Here is a 15,499-nt window from a genome sequence, read left to right as displayed (position 1 = left end):
TTATGGTTTTGAATGTTGAAGATTTTTACTAATGCTGGTGGAAAAAATTAAACCCAGGAGGAAAATGACTCAAAAGCAAAAGATGATTAATGGATAACGACATCATAGATACAACAACCACTCTGAGTAATAGCTGTTAATGAGCTCCAGTGAGTGGTAACCATGCTCACATTTGAGAAGGGGTGTTGGGTTGGCACCAGTCAACTGTGGCCTTTCATACCAATAATTTTTCTAGACATTAGTGTGTATAAAACAGCAATATGGAGAGTATACACACTTCAAGACACTTCTCTACCTGTACCTTAATGGCTTCTTTAAATGGGATGGGATAAGAAAAACAAAGTTGTATCTGTTCGTTACATTGTAAGCATACATTTTCTTTTGGTTGGGAATTTTACTGATAATAAAGCTATAAAATTATTCATACTGTAGGTCCATAGTGCTGATTTGTAAAAACTTATCCTGTACCTGATTTCTAATCTGACTAAAGAGAGCCTTCCCTCTCTCACCCTTCATTTCTTGTCATGTTTCTGTGCCTCTTCTCTGAGGCACCTGTGCACAGTTAAGGCATAATTTTAAAAAAGGAGCAAAAAGAGAGTGACTGTGTAACAACAAAAAGGCATGAGAAATTTTGACTCATTGCAGTCACACTAAAACATTATTACAAAGGCTCATATTGGTTGGTTTTAGTTTCACATTCCCACAGTGTCCTAAGTTACACAGATGTAAAATTATGTACATAAAAAACATTTGCCACACCTGAGGAGTGTCCACAGATCTTCCTTTACTGTATAGCTGCTAACATTCAGATGGTTAGGATGGGCTGCCTATGAGGCCAAAGCTCCCATTGCAAAACAGGCAATCTGGTGGCAGATAGTTCCTTAACTGGATGCTGGTAAATGGCAGTTGCCTACTATGTAAAGTACTGTAAATGAGCCCTTTACTGCCCAAATTCATTCACAATTATATAAAAACATAAATTTGTCTTTTTGCTGTCAAGCAGATGCTAAATTAAGTTGTTAGATTGTTAAATATATATATTGTATGTGCTATATAGAGCACATACAATATATATAAATTTAGCTATGATACAAATTAGTAACATTAGCCATAAATGGCATAACAGTAATTAAACAGGTGAATTTGCAACGATAGTCTACATGGGGTTAAACTGATATTATTTACATTTTAGAGTGTAAATCAAACAGCTTGCAATTGTGTTGTTTTGTCATGTGACAACTGCATGTCAAACAATGCCATTGTTGTTGCTCCACTGTTTTCTGCCGTCCATCTGTGAAGTGTAGTTCACAGATGAAGTGTACTGTGACTTACAAAATAAGAGCAAACAAGCATCCCAAAATTAGATCATCCCTGCAACCCCTCTAGCCTGACTCAATTTTTTCCCCATCACAAACACACAAGTAACATTCGCAGTAGAGTGAAAGATTAAGATATAAATTAGCACAGCACCTCCTCTGCAACAAAAACCCTTTAGACTTCATTAATAATTAGATTTAATTCATTACTGTGCTTTATTTAACAAACCATTCTGAATCATTCTAATTGACTTGTTGGGCTTGTATACAATGGCCAAGAGCTATGTGCAAGTGGTCTGAATTTATCACGATTAATACATTTTAGTGGTGCTTCAATGATACAGTGCATGTATTAAATTTCACATGTGCAAAACAAACGAACAGTTTTGCCTTGCATTGGTTTGCACACAGGAGTGTTTTACCTCTGACAATAACAATTAATATGCCCATTCCTTTTAACCCTTCTACCTACACAATGCACTATTAATCACATGCTTTGCAAGAAGGTGCGCTGCATGTTTCAGCAGCTTCCTCTTCTACCTGCCAAGCACCCACTTCAACTCTGTCAAGTTTTTGACTCTTACACTATTGGACATGGATGCTAATAATAAGATGCAGTAGGAATAACGCTCCATTTAGCTATGAAGATACTACAGGTTCAGGATGCATTTGCTTATGAAATATGAATTTACTCTGTGCCTATGTGAGAGAGAGAAATCCCCAACTGGAATACTGATTTCAACCATCATTCCTCCATTAGCTATACATCCTCACTCACAGTATTCTCCCCCTCCTCGTCCTTACCATCATCTAAAACACTGTCAGCAATAAAAGCAGCTTCTCTTGAGAATAATGTTATAAAGCTGGCCCCAGTCCTTCTCTTAAAGTGAGGGGTTTTTACTTCAGGGAAGCAGCAGAGTCCTCTTCAAAGGTGCCTTTGTAGCCTCCCAGCCTGCACCTGGATGCGGCATTGTTTCGTGCAGTCAGCAGTTATGTCTGTAACCTGCACTTCCCCTGTGGTTCAAACAGGAACACTTCCATTATCTCAAGGTCTTTCATCACTAGGTCATGTCATTTTTTTTATTTATTTGGCAACGTCAAGTATATACAAAAGTCTAGTATTGTATTTAGACAAGCTCTCAATCAATGTCAAAATCAGGTGTCATTGTCACTGATGTCTACACTAGCTATTTAAAAACAAACTAAAAGGAGTAAACATAAAGTCATGTAGACTGACTGGTAATACAATACTTAAACAACCTTTGTCATTGTCTTCTTACATCTTGAGTTCATTATTGGGATGTGGGGAAAGTTAAATCAAATCAAAGTCACATATTTGCTGTCTAGAACTCAGATGGCTGCTCCATTTGCTTTCACAACAAACCACTCAGGCTGTCTCTTTCCAATTGTTTGGCACAAATCCAAGGACACGAACAAACCAAAGACTAGAAACACATGTGACCAACCAGCAAACTAATGACACAAGACCACGGCACATATACTGTACTTAATTCATTTTTAATACAAAAATTGTCATAACCCGTGCTCATTTCCTGTATCAGGACTTTTATTTTGCAGTGTTTCCTGTGTTCTGGTGTGTCCCTTATCATCTGTTTTGATTTGTAATTAGTATTTGCTTGTTTTCCTCTGCGTTGGGTAGTGTATCAATGCAAAATGTGACAGGGCTCACTTGTAGTGATAAAACAAAAGGCATTACAACCAAACTCTGCAGTTCTCCTCAGCTGATTGCAGTATTTTAGTGTCTTTGCAGTGTCTCACTGCATTGCTTTGACAAGCTGCAACTTCGTTGTTTTGATTCAGTGTCATATGTTATTTTCAGTTCAAAACAATGCTGTTAAATTGATCAGCCCTATAAAGCGCGCAGAAACAGCACATAGCTGGTAAGCATTGAGCAGCTCAATAGCAGGTATTTTTTTCCAAAGGTGATGGAGATAAAAAAAAAACTATAACAAAAATCAGTATTGAGCTCACATTTATCACAGTAGCAGAAACATGACAGGTGACTGCTAATGGTGATTCCTCTCTACTGGAAATATTACTCAAACTGGACCAAAGTGTATTTGTTTGGAGGATACTTAATAATCCAGAATTGGTGCTGTAGTCAGTATTTTTGGCAGCAGGATGCTGTATGGGGGAATGAGTCAAAATGAATCTGTGTAATGAAGGAAGATGTCACCCAGTGTAAATATGAAACTTACTAATGTGTTTTTAATGTTTCTGAACAACAATGAAGCTCTGTGGCACAGAGGAATGATATACACTATGTATCAGGCTTTTGCTAAGGACAATTCAGTGAATCAGTGCATTTTTTGTTTTGGACTTCAGCACTGCACTCCTGTCCATATATGTTAGTCAAAGAGTCTAATTTAAACCCACATTTTATTCATCACCCACTGCCATTCTTTCATGCTAGCTTTACATCTGAGACGCAACATCAAATGTAGTGAGGACCTAATACTGTGAAGCTCTGTGGCAGGGTGATGCAGGTTATACATGGAATATGAAAGCCACTCCCAAATCCATTGGAACGTATAACCTAAGGGGACAGCAGCACACAGGAGTGTGCGTGAAGTAAATTGACTGTATTGCAATCACACCATACAAAATTTTTGCTACATTCATACTGTTGTGTCCTGTCCAAGAAGATGATTTAGGATGTTTTAGATGTTTTAGTTTGGTCCAACTAGATGTAATGTTAATCTTACTATATCAATCATGCTAGTTGGAGATTTCAGCATCTTTTCCCCTCTTCAGACAAACACATCTGATGCTGTTCATTTTGACTTGCTCAAACATCTTTGAAAGTAGTAAAATATAAGCAAAAAACCCTTTGTGCTCAGTCAAGGTTTGAGTTGGCCAGACAGCTCTCACACCTAAACAACAAAGTTCAACGTGAGTAGCCACTACTGCCATATTTATCTGTTGCTGCCCACTAAGCAGGCCCATTGAAGCTGTTATTAAATCAGCGTCATATTCAGGGACATATTGCTGTGTCCAGTGAGGGAATTCCAAGCCACAACTTTCAAGTCACAAATTTATATCTGAACCACTGTTCTGGGTGACCTATATATGTGTGCTTTATTTGTGGAGGCCAGTATGGATTGTCAAATTAATTTTGAAAATACAGTACACTGCATTCACAGACACCTCAAGTTAGAGTAAAAGACACATCCAGATACAAGTTCAACTATGGATAGTAAAATTGAAGAGTTGTCATAATGACAGCCAGTTTGCCAGCTGCAATAATGGAGAGTGAGTCAACAATAAATACTGGGCCTCAGTTACAGATGCATCAGTACAGAACCTGATGGCAACAAGTCTGAGGTTTAGTCTGACACCATTTCAAGGTCTGAACTTTACTTTTTACTTTTATACCTTTGATCATTTCTATGTTGCACTGTACTTATTACTGAGATCCTGGCATATGACAACATCCCCATTACAATATCTGAAGGGAATGTCTGAAATTTAATTAGATGGTAATCGAGGTTGTTAACTCACAAAAGTGTAACTAAATTATCTAAGACACTTCATTTGTAGATAAAACAATGGTTTTCATTATCGATTATTAACTGTTATTCCTTGTTAGTCTATGTGGCTATCAAATATGCATACAACACAAAGTGAGGTTTTCAAATTGCTTATATTGTCAGCCTTACGGTCTTTAATACAACAATACACCTTCCAGGCTGGAGCTTCAAGTAATTTTCTGGAAAAAAGTGATTTCTTTTCTTTTAAGTATGTTTTGCAGGAAACGTGTGTTTTTGAACAAACATATGCGTTTTTTTAATGAAACTGTGAAACATCATTCTGTTCATCACCATTTTTTTAGAAACTGTTGCAACTGAAAAAGATTATATGCAAAGACCTTTATATTACGTTTATCAACATTAACACCCAAGATACAGTTCAGATACAGCTACCCTCTGTAATTGCAATGTGCCATTACTCATGTAAGGAAACCAAAGTGTCCATTTAATTTCAGGTTGCAAAAATTGCAGAGGGGTGCCTATCACAATGGAGTTGCATTGTATTATGCATTATTGAACAAGAAACACATTTTATATTCATTAATTTAAAAATACTCAGGAGACACAGTCATATTATTTTTGAAAACAATAAACTAGCTTAAAGGTAGCAAAGCCCTTTCATAGTCAGGTAAAAAAAAAAAAAAGAAATAGCCTTCTAAGAAAATCTGAGGTATGTAAACTGGGGGTTTTAACCCATTGAAACCCACTGCTCCTGAGATCTCTCAGCTATTCAGTTTCATTCATTATCCTGTCCTGCCCACTTAGAATACAGTATACTGTATATATAAACAGAATATAGGATGCTAGAAAGTGTGCTTTAACAATTACACTGTGTTTTGTCAGGTACGGTATCCCCACTGGGATATCAGCAGTATAATGTATTTGTGTTCACAGATTGTGTTTTCATAAAGTGTTTTTATGTAAATACAAAAAGAGCATGCTTGAGCCATTTAGTTCAAAACAGATTTAATGCTAAACATGGTGAAAATCTGTGAACTACAGTTTGCCCAAAAATGATAAAGATGTCACTCTAATCATGATTTAATATTAAAGCCGCGACACATCAACAGAACATCAATTGTGGCTCATTAAATCTTTTCTCTGAATTGTGCATGGCGTGTGTTGACACTATGTAATTAACATCATAGCTTCGCCCACTTCCAACCTACACAGAGTTGAGATCAGCCACAAAAGAAAACACCTGTGGGGATGTTCAGGCCTCTGATATTTTGATGTTAAAGACTGTCAAACAAGATGCTGTGCTGGTAGTTTCACTGGAAAATAAAGAAAAGAAAAGAGAAATTATCATAAATTGGGTGAATAATGTAAAGGGAAAACTACAAAAATGGCTAAAATTATAGCAGAGGAAAAGAACTCAAACCTCTCTATGACCATACCACATGGTTGAGGCACAGGTCTATAACTTTTCTGGTTATATCACTTAATAGTCTTCTATTAAGTGAAAAAAACAGAAGCAGATGCTGCCTATGTACAAATAATGTGTGATCAGTTAATTAGATCTCTAATTAAGCTATAGGCTATAGCCAAAACCAGTACCTCCTGTTTGCATTTGTCTATCTGAAATCATGATAAGGTAACTTGTCATGTTGGGTGCATTTTATACCTCAGCAAGTATTGGTAAAATAATATAAGGTCATTTTCATTAATATTTATGTAAACTTCATTTTTATACTCGTACATTAGCAGGAATGTATGAAATGTGTTTTGAAGTAATGGGAAGTAAAGAAAAAAATCAATTTGGTCTGGACCAGGTTGCTACAAGTATTTGTCAAAAAATAAGTTAAATTGAATTTTTTTTCATAAATATCACTCTTGATTAACATATTTTATATAACAGATTTGGCAAGGAAGAATATTTGGCGTATTGTTTGGCTGTCTATCTGTAAATGTGTAGTGCTTTTCAAAATTCCCTTCCAATATAATGGAGTTAGACTGATAGCACCTTTTGTAAGTTGCCTGTAGGGACTGTAGCCATCTCTGTTGGAGTTTATCATCATGGTTCAACTAGATACAGAAAACAATTTAAAAAGGAATCAGAAGAGTGTGCCTCTCCTCCAAATGTTAAGATTTATGTCATGGATTGACACTGATGGTATCACTTTCTGTTAGCTGGAAATCAATAAACGTAAAAAGGTTTTTTAAGGAGACATACACTCAGTACCTCCCTGTCGCTCACATGCATACACACACAGAGGACATAAAGAGTTTTGTCCGGATAGTGTAACAGACGTTTCATTTTTCAACTTGATTGCTACAGTTTTTTGCACTGCCTGCCCTCCTTTTTTCCAGCCTAAACATCATGCACTGTAACATGAGGGCTTTCAGACAACCCTGTTTTTATGGCTGGCCATCATTATGATTTTATCTGTTGCTAACTATTTGTCCACTTTTTTCATCTTGGGTTATTTTATAAATCATTAAACATCCACAGTCCAAGCTACAAAATGGAAAATATTATTGAGAAATTGTTTTGATGACATTGCTGAATCACCAGACTTCTAATAGACTACTAGCTGTGCTCATGTCTGACTTCAGCGCTGTCTCTGTTGAAAATTACACACAGTGAGAAAGAACACAGGGTGAACAGTAGAGAATTCAACATCTCCTTTTAAATCAATAGCCCTCATTGCTCAATGCAGTGATAATGGGCATGTCAGAAGCTACAAAAATAGGATGGGCTCACAGGGTTTTAATGGAAGATGAAGAGCGTAAGATATGCAAGGCTTAACAGAGGGCTTAACTTAGTAATGTGTAGCTGTGGAGTTCACATAAATGAGGAAGCTTGCCCAACCTGAATATTTTGTCAATAATAGAAGGAACAGAAAGAGGATTTAAACACAAGTCAATCTGTCTGTGCATTCAAAGCTGTCCAGCTGCTTTAAGCAAAGGAACTGCCAAGGAGTAGCATGCAGCTAATACCAACCTTCATGCTCTAACAGATCTGTGTATGTGTGATACATTTGCATGTCAGCAGAGACAAACACATACACACATACAGTATTCCCCGCACTTACACTTTAGCAGCAAATCCCAGCACAGCTTGGCGAGTCTCTAATGTTAATTAATGGAAGGCACCAGAGCATGCAATTCCTAATTAACCCCTGAGAACGATGCTGCAAAAGCTTACAGGTGGAAAAACCGTCTAAAAAGAATGCAATTTATTTTTCAAGTCAACAATCCATATGTTTCAAACCACTTTGGAGATCACTGGCAGTCAACAATAAATATGGCTATTCTTTTCTTCCTTTTGCCATTATGCTAGATCTCAGGGGAATAGAGATTAATTGGTGTGATAATGCAGCTAACCAAGAAAATGAAAGAAAATCAAGGTAGACCTGCTGAACTGAAATGATTAGCCATCCAGTGAAAAAAACAGGACCGTACATACATGTCTATTTGAAAATCAAATCATGATCTGGCATTGAGCCCATAGGAGTGAGTGTGAGTGTGTGTGGTTGTTCGTCTCTATGTGGCCCTGTGATGGACTGGTGACCTGTCCAGGGTGTACCCCTGGCTTTCACCCAAAGAGAGCTGGGATAGGCTCCAGGAGATCCCTCGGACCCTGGTTAGGAATAAGTGGGTATAGATAATGGATGGATCAGGCATTGAGATGCAATTACTGTATGCTTTACACTTATTAAGAAAAGTGCATGCTATTTAAAGTCCCCACACCCATGAAATATACCTACTAACCAAGTTCTCTTTAGCTACAGTATGTCACAATATCCACACTTCTCTCCACCCAACTGCAGCTTGGGTGGTCAAGCCAAGTCTTTTACACTGTATCCCAAATTCTGGATTTAGAATGAAAAGTGTGGAACAAAACCAATGATTCTCCAGATACAACCCCAAAGTGATAATAACGTGATTTGTCAGTGCCAAGGAAACTGGCTCACCTGAAGACAAAATGGCAGAGATCATCTTTATATGCTGTCTCTGGTCCCTACTATATATAAATAATCATGAGGAAGAATTATTAAAAAATTATACTCATTTCTAGTGCTGCAGCATAGCTGAACAGTTAAATTGATGGCTATAATTTCCACTACAATTTGAAGCCCCCTCACATTCCCCTCAAAATTCTAATTTTCCCCACAGCACATTTTGTGGAAATGTTTAGATCAATGTGTTCTCCTCCCACAGACTACACCTCATCTCTACTGATGCTTTTTCAACAACATTTGGTGTCTCACACTAAAATTACTTGGTTAGGTTTAGGGAAGGTTGTGGTTTTGGATAAAAGTCATCAATAAAAAGTACAGTGTTTCACACTGGCATTGAACATCTCTCTCCTGAAAGTGTAATGTTTTTCTTACTCTAAATTGACTGTTGGTGTGAATGTAAGTTTGAGTGTTTGCCTCTGTGTCAGCTCTGTGATAGACTGGTGAGCTGTCCAGCTTGTTTCCCACCTCTCACCTCATGTCAGCTGGAATCAGCTCCATATGTTCTTCAGGATATTGTAAGTGGTATAAACAATGGATGGTATTTGTTATTATTATAATTTTACTATTATTATTATTATTATGTTTGGTTGGGGGTAGCATGGTGACATTGTGATTAGCACTGTTGGATAACAACAAGAAGGTTCGAAACCCAGCAGGGGCCTTTCTGTGTGGAGTTTGCATGTTCTCCCTGTCTTGTTTGCATGTTGTCCCTGTCTTGTGTGGGTTTTCTCCAGGTACTCTGGTTTCCTCCCACAGTCCAAAAACATGTATGTCAGGTTGATTGGTGACTCTAAGTTGTCCATAGGAGTGAGTGTGAGTGTGTGAGGTTGTTTGTCTCTATGTGGCCCTGTGATGGACTGGTGACCTGTCCAGGGTGTACCCCTGCCTTCCACCCAAAGAGAGCTGGGATAGCCTCCAGCAGAAGAAATAAGCAGGAAGAGATAATGGATGGAAGTTTGGTTGAGGGCCTCAATCTAATCTCGACGAATGAAAACAAATCTGTGCCCTCCTTAAAATCCCACACTCTGCAGAAAAAGAGGAAAGCAGAAAAATAGAAGGATCTTTAGGACTGTAACAGTAAAGAAATGTTAGAGTCAAGTAGATGATGTGTTATACAAACCTTGGATGTTTCTATTAGTGGAACTAGCATTAGTCATCATATTTCAGTAATTAGGCCCGAGTGGGAAAGCCTTTATCTTTGTCAAGGACACATACTCAAATAAAGGTATGGCTCTCCTTCAGCAGATGTCACCATACTGTCACCTTACAGTATTTATACTACTCTCCATCATTATACACTTAGTTGCAGACCTGACACCTCTTATTAATAAGATTTGTTATAAATGCAAATGTCTGAGTGGTTTAAGGTGACATGTAATTCTATAAGTTTATCCAGAATTATTCTGTGCTTTTGTCAGAAATATACAATCATATGTGTATAAACATAAAGTTAAGAAACCATTTTGCTTCTTTGGAAAAGCCTTTATGGGAAGCTTTTAGCTCAGTAGGAGTACAGGTACCAAATACACAGCAGTACAAAATTTTACAGTTATTAGCAAAACAGAGTACATGTTATTGAAGGATTTATTAAATACAATAACATGTTAGGGAGATACAATGCTATGGCAATTGTTCCACCTATTACAGAGACCTACATCTCTCACCTTGATGTCCTGTATTTCTTCCAACAGTACAACTTTTCAGCAGCAGCCTGCTTTATTTTCACCTAATTACATGTGTGCCCAGTAGAATTACACATTCACACAGTCCAGAGGGGATTTATTAATCTTTCAGCAACAAGCTCGCTTTTCATGCAATAAAAAAGATGTATTTGATTGCAGCAAATGAAGAAAATTGGCAGCCACTGCAGCTAAGTTGTAACAGGGTGAAGTTGAGTAGTAATTTGTGCAAGGTAAACAGTATTGACAGCTAAGGCTCAATAATGGATTTGTAGAGATTGTATTTGTATAAGATGGGAGGTATACACGTGACTTCACACACATGCACACAAGGTCTGATCAGAAAATTTGTTTGCTTGGGTTCATATATTTTGTATTTTTGAAGGACTTTAATCAGACAGCTTTTATGAACACTGTCTTAATATATTAGTTTATTGTGGTTTTTTTTTAGGTCTGTATGTTGTGCTTCTGAATACATATGTGGGCAAATTTTAAAAATGCACCAAAACAGCATTTTTACAAAAAATGTCATGTGAGATTCAGGGTGAAGTTCTTTTATGAATTGTATTGTAATCTGTGCTCCCAAGATACCATTACAAGCATATAGTTTGGGTCTGTGCCTCTATCTGAACAATTCATGGAAGCCTTATAGACAATAGCAAAACAATTAACTGTACAACTAAAAAAATAACACTATAGTATCAGTCATTTCAGCAAGTGCTCCCAAATGGCATATGGTTATATATCATTTTATAGGTACAATTGTCTTACTATATTTTGCCATGTATACCTACTGGCAAACTGGATATGTTGTGTTTGAATGACTTTTCATGTGTATGAAGAAAAAGATTTGTGTGTATTTAAGATTATTTGAATAGTGTTTCTGGTTTCGAGAACTTAAGTGAGCCAATTGGTGTGTTATTGTGTCAGTGTGTACCAGCGTTAACACAGTATGATGCCCTTCTCTCACCAGATTGTCAATGATGTTTGAGGGGGCCCAGCCTGTGACTTACTGAATCACACGTGGCAGGAGCTGAGTGCAAAAAACAAACACACATCCAGTATTCACAGACATTCACTCACACACAACAGCTGGAGAAGACTATGCATATCATTTTTTGGCATGTGCCCGACATTAGCCAGATGTCTCCCTACAATTACTGTGCAGATCTTCATCAATAGGTAAGGCTACCCACATCACAATGAAAATGAATTTCAGTGCAACATTGCAGCAATGTCAGAAAGAACTGCAGATATTTTGCAAATTTATGCCTTCAATGTGTATTAGAATGACAGTAAATATGCAGATTTGTGTGAAACTGTATGAAAAAGATAAAAAAATACTTGTAGGATATCTACTACTTATAACCTAATAGCAATATTAACCACTGTAATTAACTTAATGATGTACAGGCCAATCAGTAGATGTTAATTCCCAAGTCTAAACTACACATAATTGATGGTTATGGTCATAATCATCGTCAGCATGTTCCAGATGAGATGGTGGAACAAAGAAATCATGTCCTGTGAAAAACTGGCTCCATTAGCAGGGAGATGGAGGTGTACCTAATGAATCAGAGTGCTCTTAGCAGCAAATTTAATCTGTAATGATGCACTCCATTTGATGTCACACTGTAGCAACCCATCCATCTGTAAATTTATATCAGCATTCATCTAACTGAGGTATAAAGCCACCAATATACTTGGACATTTATCTTGTATTGTATGTTTGTCACTTTCACACCAGCAGATTATTTGATTTAGTGCAGACAAAGGAAATACGGGTACACTGATGCTTTTAGTGTTAACACTTACTTATTACTAAGAAACCAAAAGATAATTTAAAAAACAAACTAATGAAACTGGCCTGGACAAAAATGATGGTACTCTTAACTTAATATTTTGTTGCACATCCTTTTGAGGCAATCACTGTAATCAAGCTATTTCTGTAACTCTCAGTGAGACTTCTACACCTGTCAACAGGTATTTTGGCCCACTCCTCGTGAGCAAACTGCTCCAGCTGTCTCAGGTTTGTAGGGTGCTTTCTCCAGATCGCAGTTTCAGCTCCTTCTACAGATGTTCAACAGGATTTAGATCAGGGCTGGGCAGCACATTTCACTCCTGAATGCCTTGATAGTCTTGAGATTTCATTGTACCCTGCACAGATTCAAGACACCCTGTACCAGATGCAGCAAAGCAGCCCCAGAATATAACTGAGCCTCCTCCATGTTTCACAGTAGGTACAGTGATCTTTTAATTGTATGCTTCAATTTTTGCATCTGTGAACATTAAGCTGATGTGACTGTCAAAAAGCTCCAGTTTTGTCTCATCTGTCCAAAGGACATTCTCCCAGAAGCTTTGTGGTTTGTCAATATGCACTTTGCCAAATTCCAGTCTCTCTTTTTTTATGATTTGCTTTCAACAGTGGAGTCCTCCTCAGTCACCTTCCATTAAGTCTACATTTGGCTCAAACAGCGACGGATGGTGTGATCTGACACTGATGTACCTTGACCCTGGAGTTCACCTCTAATCTCTTTGGAAGTTGTTATGTGCTCTTTGGTTACCATTAGTATTATCCGTCTCTTCAATTTGTCATCAATTTTCCTCCTCACATCCAGGGAGGTTGGATACAGTTCCTTAGACCTTAAACTTCTGAATAATATGTGCAACTGTAGTCACAGGAACATCAAGCTGCCTGGAGATGGTCTCACAGCCTTTACCTTTAACATGCTTGTCTATAACTTTCTTTCTAATCTCCTGAGACAACTCTCTCCTTAGCTTCCTGTGGTCCATGTTCAGTGTGGTACACACCCTGATACCAAACAGCACAGTGACTACTTTTCAGCCCTTAAATAGGTAGACTGACTGACTACAAGTTTGAAGACGCCTGTGATGCTAATTACAGGACACACCTTTAGTTTAACATGTCCCTATGGTCAAAGTATTTTCAATCTTTTCTAGGGTACCATCAGTTTCATTAGTTTGTTTTTTAAAAGTCTTCTGTTGTACCACAATTGAAAAGCAATGTGTAATTTTCATTAGTTAATTTTCAGTAAATTTTTATTTATTATTACTTTTGTCAGTTTCAAGTTAATTCAGTGACCATTATGGGTTTGTCATTTTTTAAATGAAGGGTACTGACAATTTTGTCCATGTGTGTATTTACTAACAGCAGCATGTTATAGGTGAGTGATCTATAATAGTAGTTAGACGTGTTAGGTGATGTATTATACAAAAAGATAATTTGCATGTTACAAGGTTGGGGTTAATGGACTGGTGACCAATTCCTGAAAATTTTATTTTTTTCCCATGACCATTCCACAACCTGTGTTAATTATTATAATAACAATTTTAATCCAAACCATAATCTTTTTCACAATGCACTTTTTGTTCCTGAACATTACCACGCTTTTAGTGTGTCTAAACCTAATGCATCATGGTTTCATAACAGCAAGTTTATGATAATTTCCATGTTGACGAAGACCTGGTAATCTTGCCAATAAATTAAGCATTAAAGCTGTTCAAAAAGTTCACTTGTTTAGCCCACTGTAATCTAATATGAGCTATATCTTTTTTTAAAACCTGCTTGTGTCAGGCCACACACAAGCTCCCAAAAACACTAAGTGTGGTTCTGACAGTTAGAAAAGTATGTTGGAATTGTATTTGCTACAGCCAGACATTGCATTTGAATGTGAAGCAAAAGAAAAGCAACAGAGAAATGAAACAAATGAAAAACAGTTCAACAGTACAAGGTAATCTATCTAACATGAAGTGACAGGTACAGTAAGCCATTTATTACACAATTTTAATGACTATCAATGTGCAACAACAGCCACCTTCACTGCATTTATTGTATGTGTTTTGGTCACAATATAACAGGTGGGTATGAGCATTATTAGAAGAGGATGTACTATAACTGCCATGATGCCAATGATACAAAATGAAACATGCTTACCATGGTTACAAAATGATTTTCCATATGTTTGTATGTTTAAGAGACCTCTATCCATAATAAGTGCAAGGACTGAGTACTCATTCAGGTTATTTGGTCTACACCCAGTTAAAAAGACAGCTTCGAAGTCAAACTATCAAACTAAGCAGGGAACACACTATGGGTAAGCAGATTAGATGTAAATTCATGGAGTACATTACTTGGCTCATCACCAAGGGTTTCATTTACTGAAAACATGCTTTGTCCCAGCATATTGTAATTTTTGTATTTTTAGGCCAACTAATATAGCTTTCTACTGTTGGCAAATGAGTCTAGTTATTTTGTTGTTTGTTTTCCTCCTTTCTTTCAGAAAAAACACAATTAGTTTTTTTAAGTATCTCAAGGTATATATGATTGCTGTTGACAGTTATTATTCATTCATTCATTATCTATACCCCAATTATTCCTAACCAGGGTCACAGGGATCTGCTGGAGCCTATCCCAGCTCTCTTTGGGTGGAAGGCAGGGGTACACCCTGGACAGGTCACCAGTCCATCACAGGGACTGATAATTATTATTTGAACAGATAAATTAATGTTTTAATTATAAAAGATTCTTAAATATTTTAAATTAAAGGTTTATAAAGCAATAATTCATTAAAGAATTTTAAGTGAAGTAATGTGACATTAGGCATGATTTGTTAGAATACTAAATTTAAATGCATCCTATATACCCAAGCAGATAATGTAGTCGGAGCTAAAAGACTTTCAACCCAAAACTTCAAAAGCATCTGACTTACAAAAAAAAAAATCAAATTTTTGCTCCAAATCCTAGTGATCAATTTTTACTCTTGCCCAGCTGTCTGTTATCTTCTCCCATTTGTCTGGGGTCTATTTTGCCCCATCCATCCACAAGCCACCCTATAAAGCCGACTTTTCTGACTGCCTCATCGCATAACATTGCTGCTTTCACTGTCTAGCCTGAGGTCAGCTCAGGGAATGAGATGGCGTTGTGAAGATAGTGGAAAAATGTCACTTGGGAGTGAAATATTGATGGA

At 37.1% G+C, this 15,499-nt stretch overlaps 1 protein-coding gene across 1 annotated transcript in view; it reads right to left on the bottom strand.

Annotated features, from left to right (window-relative positions):
• The window catches only part of dpp10 (dipeptidyl peptidase like 10), a 219,841-nt gene that overhangs the window by 86,736 nt on the left and 117,606 nt on the right, over nucleotides 1–15,499 (bottom strand). The window lies entirely within an intron of this gene.

The sequence above is a fragment of the Mastacembelus armatus genome, chromosome 21 (assembly GCF_900324485.2).
Source record: "Mastacembelus armatus chromosome 21, fMasArm1.2, whole genome shotgun sequence".
NCBI lineage: Eukaryota > Metazoa > Chordata > Actinopteri > Synbranchiformes > Mastacembelidae > Mastacembelus > Mastacembelus armatus.
Note: the sequence above shows the minus strand (reverse complement) of the source record. Positions and strands in the feature narration are given on the sequence as shown.